A 12,064-nucleotide genomic window follows, 5' to 3' on the forward strand; every position below is an offset into this window, starting at 1 on the left:
CGGGCTGTGCATGTACACAGGGCCACTGAAAGCTTTGGCCAGTCCCTGGACAAAGTCATCTGAAAGACACCCCCCACACAATACATGTAATGTAATGAGGACCCAATTCTGGGCCCCCTCTCTCCATGTGCCCGAGACAACTGACCTGCTTGTCTCTCCTTGGAAGCTACTGTTTACACACTCATGCACGCATGCATGCACGCACGCACGCGCGCGCGCGCACAAACACACACACACGCACACACACACACACACACACACACACACACACACACACACACACACACACACACACACACACACACACACACACACACACACACACACACACACACACACACACACACACACACACACACACACACACACACACCTCCATTGCAAACCTGCAGTAATCTATTTTCCCTTGGAAATCATAGCCAGCGCTGTTATCATGCTGTAAGAGGGCACTACTGTCTTAAGAACAACCGGCGATTCTAGAATGAAAAACACCTGCAGGATCTCACATGAAATTCCAATTGGTACGAGCAAGTGTTTGATTGACACGAGTAAAAAGCGTTACAGTTATATCACGACTCTAGACCACACAAAAAGGGGTTAGGGTAATGTCATGATAATCATGCTGGCCATTTTTGAATAATGTTTTATTGCAGGATATGTATCTATCGGAATGTGTGTTGAGGCAAGGATGATGACCTTCAGCAAACACATTCAACATCCACTACAAAGTAGACAGATCCACTGACTTAGAGGGCAAAGACAGCGTGACTTAGAGCTCTTGCTCTCTCTCTCTCTCTCCTTCTCTCTTCTATGTACTCTTGTGTTTGCTGCTCTGTGCTTTTTTGGTAGTGATACCTTCCTATTTATCTAACTCTATCAGTTTCTCTTATCCTCCATTTTCTCTCTCTCTCTCTCTCTCTCTCTCTCTCTCTCTCTCTCTCTCTCTCTCTCTCTCGCTCTATGCTGAAATTCACTTAATTCTAGCCACCTGTCAGTACCCCCCACCCCCTCTCTCTCTTTTCTATGCCCTTTTCTACTCCCCTGCTGTGAGCAGCATCAGTTGGCAGTGGTCCTCAATCTCTCTAAACTGGCCTGGAAAAGGAGAGAATGATGGAGATGGAAAGTAGAGTAGAGTAGAGGGAGAGGAGAGGAGAGGAGAGGAGAGGAGAGGAGAGGAGAGGAGAGGAGAGGAGAGGAGAGAGGGAGAAGAGAGGAGAGGAGAGGAGAGGAGATGATAGAGAGAAGAGAGGAGAGGAGAGGAGAAGAGAGGAGAAGAGAGGAGAAGAGTGGAGAGGAGAGGGAAAAGAGAGGGGAGGAGAGGGAGAGGAGAGGGGAGGAGAGGAGTAGAGAGGAGTAGAGAGGAAAAGAGATGAGAGGAGAGGGGAGGAGAGGAGTAGAGAGGAGAAGACAGGAGATGAGAGGAGTAGAGAGGAAAGGAGAGGAGAGAAGAGAAGAGAAGAGAAGAGAAGAGAAGAGAAGAGGAGAGGAGAGGAGAGGAGAGGAGAGGGGAGGAGAGGATAGAGAGAGGAGAGGAGAGGAGAGGAGAGAGGAGAGAGGAGTGGTGCAGGTAGCGGGTGCATGCGAGTGAGCGAGCGAGCGAGCACGAGAGAGGGTAGACAGCGGGTAGTGTTTTTGAATGCCTGAGTCCAGGGGTAATGGACTGGATGATTGCTTAGTGGCACTCGCTGCTGGCTGTGTGCCCGGATGAGTTCACAGCTTCTCCCTGCCCTTGTGGCGGGAGGGTTGGTGCCGAGGGCAGGTTCAGGCAGTACAGGAGAGGGAGGGAGAGAGAGAGAGAGAGAGAGAGAGAGAGAGAGGGAGAGAGAGAGACAGAGACAGAGACAGAGACAGAGACAGACACTGGGACACACAGAGAGAGAGAGAGAGAGAGAGAGAGAGAGATGGCAGAGGGAAAGGAGAGAGAGAGAGACAGAGACGGAGAGATGGAGAGAGAGAGATGGCAGAGCGAATAGAAAGAGAGAGAGAGAGAGAGAGAGAGAGATGGCAGAGGGAAAGGAGAGAGAGAGAGAGAGAGATAGAGAGGGAGAGGGAGAGGGAGATGAGAGAGAGAGAGAGAGAGAGAGAGAGAGAGAGAGAGAGAGAGAGAGAGAGAGAGAGAGAGAGAGAGAGAGAGAGAGGAGAGGGAGAGAGGGAGAGGGAAAGGAGAGAGAGAGAGAGAGATGGAGAGGGAGAGAGGGAGAATGTAAAGGAAGATAGGAAATAAATGAGATAGAAACCTGACGGAGCAAAAGACAGACAGAGAGAAAACAAGAGAGAGGCAAGACGGGGGGACAGAAGAAAAACACGAGGGAAAGAGAGCGGAGATCAGAGAGGAGAGATGAGGAGGAGAGAGGAGAGTGCCAGGGCTGCTGTTAGTGGCAGTGTTTATCTGACCTAAAGACCCCCTGATCATTACTCCAAACACTCTGTGGTGGCAGTGGCACTCAGGGTGGCACTCAGTGTGGCCCTGGTAATGTCTCAGCACGGCTGGGATGTGACAGGCTCAGTGACGTGAAGACACCGGCAAGCTGTATTTCCATAATGCATCCTCTTTGTACACTATGCCGCATGGAAGATTGAAAAAACATCTCTTCGCCTGTCCTAAAGGCAAAACGCCCAAACATTTACCACTTTATAAAGAAGTTTGATTTTTTTATATATATAAAGCATACCTTGTAAATGCTTTATAAAGCATTTGTACACGCAAACAAAATCGTGAAGTAAAAGTATTAAATTAAACTAACATAAAGTAAAATTAGATGGTTTAAACTTGTTTGGAAGGACAAATATTATTGGGTATGTCACCCCTGTTTAAGACCAAGCAACCCCCAATGCAACAAAGGGACAATAAATCAAACCTCCACCACTAATGAGTGAATCTGACAAGGTACCATACACCCATACACTGTTTAGTCTGCTGCAGTATATGAACCAATGTACTAACATACGAGGCAGAATAAGTCAATCTCTTTGTCCTCTCCTCTTCTTTCTTCTCCTCTCCTCTCCTCTCCTCTCCTCTCCTCTCCTCTCCTCTCCTCTGCTCTCCTCTCCTCTCCCCTCCCCTCCTTCGAATAATTTATAACAGCCACATTAATCAATCTTTCTGCCATTTTCTTCTCCTCTTCTCTCCCTCCATCTTCTAAGCATTTATAACCGGAGCATTAGCAGCCCTAGACCCTCTTGGCAGCTCTATGAGCTCTACACCAGATCTCGCTCTGCACTTGCCAATCAAACTGCCAATATCCATGGCAAACAGTCAAGCAGACAGACAAGTCCCATAGTAAGACACACAGCCAAAAAAGGCCAGTGCTGCTATAAAATCCCCGAGTTTATTTAAACATTACTAAGCATGCGGGCTTACTATATACTACCTCCACATACAAGGGATTAGATCCATCCATTGGATCCAGGTTAAAATCAACTTGAAAATGTAGCATAAAAATAAATTGTTTAAGAATAGCAGCATATGAGACATCACATCAATCCATTAAAAATAAGGCCTTTTGGGGTTAAAATGCAATTCACAAATGTTTAGTGCTCAACTGATAACTCTCTAATTATTGCTGTGCAAGTGGGGAGTCAGGAGGAGACAGGCAGACACACTATCAGTCTGACAAGTAGAGAGCCAGAGAGCTACAGTGCCAGACAAAATGGACAAATGGAAGTCAGAACGGTAGACATACTGACAGACAGACTTGCAGGCAGTCAGACAGAGAGAAAAGACTGTTGGGTGAGAGGGGGATTTCGAAAAGGAGACCGAGAGGGATGATGATGATAGGTGCTGGTGGGTGGCGGAGAGAGGGAGAGAGGGAGAGAGAGAGAGGGAGAGCGGGAGAGAGAGAGAGAGAGAGAGAGAGAGAGAGAGAGAGAGAGCGAGATGTGGTGGGTGGGTGGCTCTGAGAAAGAGGAGGAGTACTCTTCTCCCAGCTCCTTAGAGAAGATTACAGGGAAACCAGGACAAAAGGAAACAAGGGCTTTTCAAAGAGACTACGACCTGAGTTGAAAAGGCCTGAAAGAGAGAGCGGCAGAGAGCAAGCAAAGAGAGTGACAGGGGAAGCGATAGCTGGAGAAGGTGAGAGGACCTCAAATGAGAGTGAATGAGACAAATGTCGGGAAGTGTGGTATACAGAAGGAATACAAAACAGGGACAAAAAGGAAAACGATAAGAAAGATGGGGGGGTAAAAAACGCAAAGGAAATCAAGGTGTCGGAAGAACGTAAAGAAAAAAAAAAAAACGTCAGGAAGAAGAATGTGCCAGCAATCTCGTCGCCTCTTTTCCCCATTTCCCATACCAATCAGTAAAGCGAGATGAAAAAGCTGTTTTCCGTTCAGGTTACAATGTGTTTTTAATTGCCATCAGGAGGAAGAAACACGGGCAAACACAACCTGTCCAGCAATGTGGGCTGAGCTCTCCCTCAGGAGCTCTTGGCTGTAATCTATAGGCCGACCACCTGCTGACTCCTCCGCCCTGCTGTTCACACTTCATTATTTTATTAAACAAACAACGTTTCGGCCAGTGTGGTCTTTCTTAACTTGAGGAAGGCCACACTGGCCGAAACATTGTTTGTTTAATAAAATTCAGCATTGTGGACAAAAGTGTGTGCGGTATCTTCCCCTATGAAGTCAACAAGTACCCGCTACCTGGCACCTCGAAACTTCTGTGTGTGTTGGTTTCCTCCTCCAGGTTATTTTTGTCAGCTTCTGTTAACTGTTTATTCAAGGTTTAGTACATTCAAGCACCAACACGGTTAGTCATTAAGTTTGTAAGAGAAAATCCATCACATTCCATCACAACTGGATGCCAACTATCTAAGGATTGCCTTAAAACATTCTATCTGGCATTGATATGGAATGGTGCCAAGGTTTTAAATTTTTGTTTTTTTCAGCCGTACATGCCAAATGGTTTCAATGCAGGTCTGGCAACCATTCGCAAAGAGGCAATAAATTCTAGAGTTTAGGGAATCTGCATCAAGAAAGGCTGGAGGTTTTCAGTAAGGGTTAACGTTCGGCGAGAAGGTCGCTACCGTGGAATAGCAGCACGACAGAGAGAATCTTTAGACCCCGACGCGGAGCGGAGGGGTCTTGTTCTCTCTGAAGTGCTGCTATTCCACAAAGCGACCGACTCGCCGAAAGTTAACCCGCTTATTATATGGATATACTTAAATGATTCACACATGCGGGGACATTTCTTTAGACCTATTTAATGTTAAGATTGTTGCTGCGCAAAACAAAACAGTAGGCCTACCGTTGTGGAACACCGCTAGGCAACAGCTAGGTAGGCTAGCCAGGACAACAGGTGTTGTCTATCACAGCAGCTGATTAGAGTGACAAAAGACCGGACCCCCTGCGGAGTGATATGAAACATTCGCTTTAGCCACTGACATACAAGCCAGTGGCTTTAGCAGTGAACGTCTTGTTGCCATTGACAGCGGTAGCCAGGACAACGGGTGCTGTCTATCACAGCAGCTGATTAGAGTCTTGTTGAAAAGTCGCTTTAGCAGTGAAAAGTCTTGTTGCCATTGACAGCGGTCTGTTATAGACCAACCCGTCCGTTATCGAAAAATAACAGACGTCCGAACGTTGGGGAGCCCCGTTGAAATGAATGGAGCATTCGACAGATGACGTCACAACCATATAATAATAGTTTTTGATACCAGATGCACACAACTTTAACTCACTGCCAGGTATACATCTTTAACTTGCATCTTAATGAGCACTCTTACTTGAGCAGTTCACCTTGAGAAAAACGATCCGCTAGGTAGACTTAAAACACTTCTTTAGCACACTGCTGCCAGATTGTGTCTCACAACTACTGAAAATGAGTAAGGGGAGGAAAAGAGAAGAGAAGAGAAGATAAGGAGGAGAGGAGAAGGGGAAATGAAGAGTAAAGGAGAGAGGAAGAGGAAATAGATAAGTTAAGAAGAATAGGACATGTCATATACAGTAAATGGAGGAATAAAAGTAAGTAAAATAAAAGTGAGTAAAAGGAATACAAAGGCCACATGCAAAACCATTGTACTGCTTTTAGAAGTGTACATGTGGAGTAGATAAGATGGCATGCAGACTGGAAAGAAGATGTGGTTTGGTCAAAGGGTGTAAATAATAATCTAAATGTATTGATGCATCGACCCTACAGCCGGCAATTTAATCAAATCATATTGTATTATGGGGCATTCGTAAGTATCGAAAATAATCGAATCGCTGGCCCCTGTCCAATGGTCCCTAGCTCAATAACATAATAGAAGTAGAAAAAGTAGGCTAATTGGAAAAAAATCGAATCGAAACGAACTGTTTTGTATCGTGGGATATTCTTAAGTATCGAAAATAATCGAATCCCTGCTTTAAAGATATCCTATGCAACTTTGACATAAACACACCGATATAAACAACTTTATAGCGGCATCTAGTGGTTCTGCCGAAAATGTGCATTGAACTACATTAGACAGACATTGGCTTCGAGATTATGTGCGAATTAAATTTCTTCGTCTTCTGTAATTAGCCAGATTCCCTTCTTGCATTCAGTTCTCTCCACTTCTAAGGGGCTTTATAAATCATATGTGCGATTCTCCCCCTTGCTTATGAGTTCGCTGCTTCGTAATTCACTTCACACAACTGCAATCATGTTTGCACTTCCCTCAGATGGATATTATTTGATCCACTTGTTCTCGGCAGATATCCCCGTCTTTATTTCACATTTCCAGCAACTAGGCCTATACAGTAGTACCCATACATTAGAAGAACAAGGAAACAAAAGGCTATTCTGTTGTCATAATAAAGATTTCGAAGTCGAGGTGACAAGACGCGTTTTTATCTTGTGTGGTGTTGAAAGTGAAAGTGGACATCCATAAGCCGGCTAGAGATCACGTTTTGTCTCCTCTTGATCGGCAACAACATAGGCCTATATTTTTAGCCTCGCTCGACTGATTGTGTCCTTTGACATCAAATAAAATGTGCGACATCAGATTTCAACTCGTAGCCTATTTGTGTAGCTTTGTAAACTAAACGAGGTGGCGTGGGTTTTGAGAATGCTAATGCATAAATCCCAGTGTACTGAATGAATGACAAAATCCCCATCTTTTGGCGTTCGGCTCTCTCTCTGGTTTGAAGACCTTTTCCAATGTTCGCACAAGCGATATATTTGCCTGTCCAACCATTTCATCTCAATTAGCTCGTGATTTATTTGCAGTCCCATTCGTTGTTTTCACTGCATGCCAGCGTGATATTTTACAATCAGCTAGCCAGTAATCAGCTTCCAGCAAACTGCTGCTGCTTAGTTAGCAAACAAAGGTGAATGGGTCTCGCTCCGCTCATACAGCATAGAAATCTAGAAGCCCCTAGGGGCCGCAAATTTCACAACAACAAAAGGTGCGGCGTCGCCAGGCAAAACTGCAAGTGCTGTTTCGGAGCAGAACCACCAGACGGTGATGGAAATATTGCCATTTTCGCCAAAGCGGGTCAGTCAAGCAAAACCTTGAGTACCAAGCCATTTCATGACTATGAAAAAGTTGCATAGTGTTTCTTTAAGAAATCGCAACCGTATCGTATCATCATGGAGGCTGTGATTTACACCCCTAGTTTGCTCATATCTAAAGTGTAAATGTGGAAAGGTTGAGAAATACGGAAGTAGAGGAGGAAAAAAATGGTGGAGACTTCATACAGTAGGCCTACATAGCTAAAAACAAAAGGAATGTAAAACCCTAAAGACTGGCGAAACAGACATGTGGTTCAGTCGGGTCTTAGTGTAAATGTGGTCTTCGTGTTATATTAAAGGCCCAGTGCAGACGTCCCTGGCGGCCCTGGTTCTGCTGAGGAGGGGAACGGCGGATTGCGTTATCTGACAAACAGTTTTACAACAGGCCTTTAAAGCGCCCCAAAAGGGAGATAGAGCAATCAATCAAATGACAAGCGATGCCTCTATAGGTCGGATGTGTATGTGTATCTGTACGTGTGTGTGTGCGCGTGTGTGTGTGTGCGCGCGTGTGTGTGTGTGTGTGTGTGTGTGTGTGTGTGTGTGTGTGCGCGTGTGTGTGTGTGGTCTCGAGAGGGCTGACTCGTATAGAACATAGTAAATAGATCTCTACACACAACCACACAACCACAAGTGTCTCACTTCCAACCACACACACACACACACACACACACACACACACACACACACACACACACACACACAGACACACACACCCACACACACACACACACACACACACACACACACACACACACACACACACACACACACACACACACACACACACACACACACACACACTCAAACCTTTCACACACACACGCACATGCGCGCATGCACACACACACAAAACACACACACGCACGCACGCACGCACGCACGCACGCACGCACGCACACACACACACACAGACAGACAGAGAGACAGACAGACAGACAGACAGACAGACAGACAGACAGACACACACACACACACACACACACACACACACACACACACACACACACACACACACACACACACACACACACACACACGGCCCTGACGTATCAGAGGGTCATTAATCTCACTGTGCATGCTCGAGTCATCGACTGGAGCTGTAGCTGTAGCTAAGCCACACTCAGCACCCTGCTAACACCACGGCTTCTCAACGTTCTTCCAGACATGATGGAGGAAGACATAGCTGGTCAGACAGCGAGAGAGAGAACCAAAGCTAACTCCGGCGGGATTCCGTCTCCGATGGCAACCGATTATTGCCCAGACAATGGGCTGCTCCCATGGTAACCACGACTTACTTAGCCAGACCAGATTCTTTATTTCCCGTCTGCCTTGCCTTGCAGACATGGTAGCCCTCCCACTGTGGAGAAAGTCAAAAGAGACTTCTTTAAATGATCACTCCGTGCTCGAGAGACTGGTTTCATTAAAGTGTTACAAGAACCACTCTACGTGCTGTGCATTTACACTGCATGTTCTTTGTCGTTGAACAATAATGACATACAAGCCCACCGAAGAAAGCCGATAACCAAAAGGACAGAAATGGCATAATAATTTGTCCAATTAAGTTTAAACATGAAATGGAGTTCATGACAAGTCCTTTAAATCTCCTGCATTTCACTAGTAGGAAATACATGAAAGCATTGCCACTGTAATGCAGTAGATAGGCCGACAACGCAGTAGCAGTGTGACAACCAAAAGAAATTTTCACTTAGTTTCCACATTGATTTAGTACATTAATTTCTTATAGAGTGAACCAGTAACCTCTTACTGCAGATGGGGACGACTATTCAATATTTGTTGAAAATACTCAACTTTATAATCAAAACATTACTATGACAGTACCGAGAGCCTTAAGCGTCAAAGTCCCTTTTTCAGAAGCAGCTGTGAGTAACCACGATGCTAGACATTTAAACCTGTGGGTACAAAACAGTGTCACCATCTATGATTGCATCTTTCACTCTTAAATTTCAAGATTTTCACGCTAGTGAACAGCTGAAAGAGCACCAGGATGGCCGAGTGGTTAAGGCGTTGGACTTAAGATCCAATGGACATATGTAGGGCTGTCCCTAACGATTATTTTTCTCCCGATTATTCTATCAACTATTTTTTTCGAATAGTCGCGATTATTATTTAATTTTTTTGGAAGGCAAAAACTGTGATATGCCACTTAATTTTGACCTGAAAAATAATAGACAAATAAAGCAGAGTGCACCTAGGGCCTATTAGGACAATGATTTCTAAAAAAGGGGACATTTTAAATTAGTCACAGACTAATAAATACAGTCCTAATATAATATCTATTTGTTTCAGTTCAAATCACTAATTCACTTAGCGTAAATGCAAACCAATGAGTATAGTATGACATTGGCGCATGGAAAAACTATGGGCCTAGGCCTACATTTCAGCCACTTATATTTTGACAAACAAGGCTACATAAGATTTTACCCATGACTTGTGTATATATAGTAGTAGTACATTGTCATTTATATTTTAAAAATACAGCACAGTGAATCATTTATGTTTACAACACAGTTTCATTCGTCTGGACTGAACAACTAGGGCTGGACAACATATTACACATTTATTCGCATTCATTATTTCTATATGCAGCCCGATGTCTCCTCTGCTGTGTCAATGAAGGCCTGCCACCTAACTCATTAAAACTGTCCCTTCTCTGAAGGTTTTTTATATCGCTCCCAAACCCAAGTTAACTACTACAACTTGACTAGACTTCTGATCCCTGTCTTTCAAGCACTTGTGGTTTTCTCTATAGGATGCATTTACTCCAAGAGGAAAATGCCAAGGACATCGTAATTCAAATCGTTTTTAACAAAAACGGAAATCGTTAAAAAAAAAAAAAGTTTTTTTTAAATTTTTTTAGCGCAAATCACGCAATCGACGGTATGTTGAACACGCCGACTTATTTAAGCAATCGACATAATCGATTACGTCGAATAGTCGGGACAGCCCTAGACATATGTCCTCGTGGGTTCGAACCCCACTCCTGGTATATCTGTTAATGGGGAAGGAGCCGTTTCTGAAGAATAATGAATAAGGATTTCAACAATATCAGCTTCAATCATGATGAAGATTCCATGATGTATCAGCAGTTCATGAAGAATAGCAAATCAATCAAACAATAATCAAAGTCAATCCTGACCGAGATTGTCTGATGTACTCCCAAACATTGACAGCAAACCTCAGGTGTGTTGAAAGGCTGCCACTAGAGGAACTGCAACTAGCTACCCATTGCTCTGATGGTTATATTCATGAGTACTACAGATTTGACATCCCTTTTTCAGCAGCAGTTGTGTATAACCAGTAGGCCAGACACAAGGATCTACAGTCCAGAGAATCATCTTCCTACTGTATCAGCAGTCCCCATTATGGGGGCAGATAGAACACAGACAGGGCTTCATTGACCAACAGCGCATCTAAACTTAGGATGCTCCAGGTGAGGCTCGAACTCACAACCTCGGCATTGCTCGTCAGGAACTGTCTTATAAGTACCGTGCGCTAACCGATTGCGCCACTGGAGCACACAAACAAGGCCAGGACTGTAATGAGCGAAACTCATCAAGAGTTGACAACTTCGTAGGTGTGGTGAAATTGGTAGGTCTTTGTTGTCAAGTCTAGCGCTGGGGAAGTTCTAGGGGAAACCGTGAGAAAAGTTAGGCCTGATAGGCGCTCATTCACGTTTTCAAAGGGCATTACAACAATGGATAGAATAGTGATTACAATCATTGTATCACCCACAAAGGGCAGTGGTAAAAGAGCACCAGGATGGCCAACTGGTCAAATCAAATGCTTAAAGGTAAGGACATAGAGAAACAATAAGTAAAAACGTCAATAGACCTCTCATGAGTTCAAAACATTTGAACAACACAGTGACTTGATGCATAGAATCACTTCACACAAATAGCAACTTGATTGTACAAAACTCAATCGCCTAATATCCTGTGTTCCAAAATCTTGAAATGTAGGACCATGTGCAGGTCTTAAGCTTCAAAGTTCCTTTTTCAGAAGCAGCTGTGAGTAACCACGATGCCAGACATTTAAACCTGTGGGTACAAAACTGTCACCATCTATGATTGTATATCTTTCACTCTTAAATTTCAAGATTTTCACACTAGTGAACAGCTGAAACAGCACCAGGATGGCCGAGTGGTTAAGGCGTTGGACTTAAGATCCAATGGACATATGTCCTCGTGGGTTCGAACCCCACTCCTGGTATATCTGTTAATGGGGAAGGGGCCGTTTCTGAAGAATAATGAATAAGGATTTCAACAATATCAGCTTCAATCATGATGAAGATTCCAAGATGTATCAAGAGTTCATGAAGAATAGCAAGTCAATCAAACAATAATCAAAGTCAATCCTGACCAAGATTGCCTGATGTACTCCCAAACATTGACAGCAAATCGTGGTCAACCAAACCTCAGGTGTGTTGAAAGGCTGCCACTAGAGGAACTGCAACTAGCTACCCATTGCTCTGATGGTTATATTCATGAGTACTACAGATTTGACGTCCCTTTTTCAGCAGCAGTTGTGTACAAGCAGTAGGCCAGACACAAGGATCTACAGTCCAGAGAATCA

At 44.3% G+C, this 12,064-nt stretch overlaps 2 non-coding genes across 2 annotated transcripts; one reads left to right on the forward strand and one right to left on the reverse strand.

Moving 5' to 3' along the window:
• Positions 1-10,914: 10,914 nt before the first annotated feature.
• On the reverse strand, positions 10,915-11,007 carry trnai-uau (transfer RNA isoleucine (anticodon UAU)). Its single transcript is given in 2 exon segments — positions 10,915-10,950; positions 10,970-11,007. It is a non-coding gene; the product is annotated as a tRNA-Ile (tRNA).
• A 611-nt stretch (positions 11,008-11,618) lies between these two features.
• Positions 11,619-11,701, forward strand: trnal-uaa (transfer RNA leucine (anticodon UAA)). Its single transcript has one exon. It is a non-coding gene; the product is annotated as a tRNA-Leu (tRNA).
• Positions 11,702-12,064: the final 363 nt, after the last annotated feature.

The sequence above is a fragment of the Engraulis encrasicolus genome, chromosome 8 (assembly GCF_034702125.1).
Source record: "Engraulis encrasicolus isolate BLACKSEA-1 chromosome 8, IST_EnEncr_1.0, whole genome shotgun sequence".
In the NCBI taxonomy this organism is placed as follows: domain Eukaryota; kingdom Metazoa; phylum Chordata; class Actinopteri; order Clupeiformes; family Engraulidae; genus Engraulis; species Engraulis encrasicolus.